The sequence below is a fragment of the Protobothrops mucrosquamatus genome, unplaced genomic scaffold (assembly GCF_001527695.2).
Source record: "Protobothrops mucrosquamatus isolate PMUCROS unplaced genomic scaffold, P.Mucros_1.0 scaffold2940, whole genome shotgun sequence".
NCBI classification, from domain to species: domain Eukaryota; kingdom Metazoa; phylum Chordata; class Lepidosauria; order Squamata; family Viperidae; genus Protobothrops; species Protobothrops mucrosquamatus.
The window spans coordinates 198,801-202,361 of NW_015388963.1; the positions used below are offsets into that span (position 1 = coordinate 198,801).

Consider the following 3,561-nt stretch of genomic DNA (forward strand, 5'->3'; position numbering starts at 1 on the left):
AAGTCGAGGACTACTTTTAACGTGATTTGCACAATTCTGGTCTTTGTAGATCTAGACCAGGGGTAGGCAACCTTGGCTCTTTTATGACTCATGGACTTCAACTCCCAGAATTCCTGAGCCCGCATGGCTCACTTGGAAACCTCTCTCTTTCCCCTTAGCATGGCTGGCTCAGGAATTTTGGGAGTTGAAGTCCACAAGTCATAAAAGAGCCAAGGTTGCCTATCCCTGATCTAGATAAATCACAGTATTTGAATGTCTTTTCCAAGGCCTTCATGGTTGCTGTACCAAATGGTAGTTTTGTGGTCTATCTCTTGTCTGCTGATTCCTTTACTTTTGATAGTGGATCCTAAAAGTCCCGTAAGGGAGATAGGGCGGTATATAAATTTAAATAAATAAAAAAAGGGGGGGGGGAAGCCATTTATTAGTGTTCATTGTCAGTTCTAAGGCTGAGGCCTAATGTCACCACTTTGGTCTTCCTTATTAGTAATCTTAATCCCATTTTCTTTTCACCGTGGTCTTTGAGTTTATTGCCACAGCTTGCACATCCTGGGCTCTTTTAGCTATCTGTAGAGTCATCAGCATAGTCCAGGACTATTGATATATCTTCCTTTAGTTTTAACCAACCCATCTTCAGAGCTCAGAGGAGCAGAGATTATGACACCAAGATTAACATCAGACCAGCAATCAAGAAATAAACAATATCTCAATCAAGGAACTTCCAAACAAGCTAACAATAAACAACCAAAGAACCACCAAGGCCGCTCCCATCAACACTTGATAGGGCAAGCCACTAGAATATAAATTGAGAGCCAACCCTACTCCCTACGAGCACTGATGATGTTACCTAGTTTGGTAATGAAACGTCTGCAAGAAAACAGCTAAGCTCAGAGAGCACCCAGGACCCCTCCTCATTTCAACCCTGAACTATAAACATTCACCTCTATCTTGCAGTCAATCTTCTTCCAGTTTCCCTATATTCTTCATAAAGGTAGAGGAAGTAAGGAGAGCATATACAGCTTCTGTTACTCCTTTTCAGAACTGGAGTTTCATTATCTCCATCCGGACTCAATTCCTGTCCTGGGGATAGGTTTTGCATGCAGACAATGAGTTGATCTGAGCTCTTCATTTTCTAAGGACATTCCACAGCTTGACATGGTTGACACAATCGTTGACCTTTCTATAATTGATGAAGCACATATTGACTTATTTTTGTTCTCTCATTTTCTCAGTTGTGTCTCTTGTTCCTTAACCTTTTCTAAGGCCATCTTGAGCTTCTGTCATCTCCTATTCCAATCTGCATTGAATAATGATCCTAACCAGTGTTTTGCTAGCATATGAAATTAAGGATATTGTGTGATGATTCATATCTATATACTACTATATACTACATACTACTAAAACTTTGATTGTCATAACCATTAACTGGGCAAAATGGTACACCATAGGGTAGCAACCTTTATCTCAAATGGGCTAATTTACAGAATGCATCCAAAAATTGGGACCCAGACTCCCATGGAATTGAATTTTGACAAATTTTACAAAATGTTTTATGACATTAGTCATCATAAAATAGTTTATGACATAACAGAGCCAGTTTGGCCTAGTGTTAAGGCATCAGCCTAGAACAGGGGTCTTCAAACTTGGCCCTTTTATAACTTGTGGACTTCAACTCCCAGAATTCCTCAGCCAGGCACGCTGGCTGAGGAATTCTGGGAGCTGAAGTCCACAAGTCATGAAAGGGTCAAGTTTGAAGACCCCTGCCCTAGAAAGTAGGAGACTATGAGTTCAAGTGAAAGCCATGAAAGGCCAGCTGGGCGACTTTGGGCCAATCCCTCTCTCTCAGCTCATCTCACCTCACAGGATGGTGGTTGTGTGGAGAATAGGAGGAGGAAGGAATATATTTGCCTTATTTGCAGTGCTTTTTTTCTTAAAAAAAAAAAAAAAGGTGCCGGAACTCACACAGGTCATACAACCCACCTTGCCTACCCTACAAGTTCCATCCAAAAAGGGTGCCAGAACTCGGTTCTGGGCGTTCTATGAGAAAAAAAGCCCTGGTTATTTGTAAAAATAATAAAGGTGGAATAGAAACAAAACATTTCCTCTGCTGATGTTTGTGCTATACAGTCCAAAATGGGCTATTTTCAAGGCAGATACATCTCTGAATGTATCCCAACTTTTCCAATGAAGGCAGGTCATTTGAACTTCTGCCATTGTTGAAGTCTTTGAGGAATCTGATGAGGAAATATCTCTGAAACGATGACCCAAGTATTCTATTAAACCTCCTTTCTTGGTATTGGTGTGTAGTGTGCTGACTGACCTCTTCCAGTTTATTGGCCACTGTGTCATCTCCAGATTTGGCGTCATAGCTTAATTAGAACCTTAGTGGTGGTTCTTCTCTTGCTTGCCATATTTCTGTGGGTATTCCATTCCTGTATTCTTCCATCTTGATAATGACCGGAGTGATGATTTAACACTCATCTTCTAATACTAGAGATTCTTGTAAGTAAAGAATATCTTCTAAAGCAGTGTTTCTCAACCTTAGCAACTTTAAGATGTGTGGAATTCAACTCCCAGAATTCTGGGAGTTGATGTCCAGACATCTTAAAGTTGCTAAGGTTGAGAAACACTGTCTAAAGCAGGGCTGTCACAGGCCGGATGCGTCAAGCCGAAACCGCGCTCACCCCGCTCCGGCAATGGGGAAAAAGTCGCGATACGTGGCGACACATCACATGACGTGGCTAGTTTGACACCCCTGGTCTAAAGTATTTTAGAAGTTAGCATCTCTGTACTGTATCAAATGTCAGCATACATGTTCCATTTTTGTTGGATCTACTTAAAATCCGTTACTATTTGTCCATGCATCCTTTGATATACCAGTTTGAGTTTGATCTTCCTTTGGACTCCAGTGATCTTTTGGAAGGCTTTCCATGCTCTTCCTGTGTTGCATGAATGATGTTGATTTTGGATTGAACTATAATCATAAAACCCATCACCTTCCTCTTTTTGCATCAATGGTTGGGGCATAAACCTCATACGGTATTAAAGGATTGTGTGTGAAATGTGGTTTATGTTATTTTGTCATTAACCGCATTCAAGCACTCTCCTTACTGAAGCTTTCCTGACAACGAGAAGTAGCTGCATTGCATATTTGATTTTTGTGTCCTGAGTAGCAAATAGTATAGATCAGGGGTAGGCAACCTTGGCTCTTTTATGACTTGTGGACTTCAACTCCCAGAATTCCTGAGCCAGCCATGCTGAGGAGAAAGGGAGAAGTTTCCATGTTGAGCCATGCTGGCTCAGGAATTCTGGGAGTTGAAGTCCACGAGTCATAAAAGAGCCAGGGTTGCCTACCCCTGGTATAGATAATCCTTGACTTACAACCACAGTTGAGCCCCAAATTTCTGTTGTTGAGCAAGGCAGTTGTTAAGTGAGTTTTGCGCCATTATAGAACCTTTTTGGCTACAGCTGTTAAGTGAATCAATGAAGTTGTTAACTGAATCATGCAATTGTTAACCAAATCTGGCTTTCCCTGTTGACTTAGTTTCTCGGAAGCCAGTTGGG

At 41.4% G+C, this 3,561-nt stretch overlaps 1 protein-coding gene across 1 annotated transcript in view; it reads left to right on the forward strand.

Annotated features, from left to right (window-relative positions):
• LOC107296712 (A-kinase anchor protein 1, mitochondrial-like) overlaps positions 1–3,561 on the forward strand; it is a gene marked incomplete at its 3' end in the record, with an annotated part of 57,335 nt that overhangs the window by 39,516 nt on the left and 14,258 nt on the right. The gene's annotated exons all lie outside the window — the stretch shown is intronic.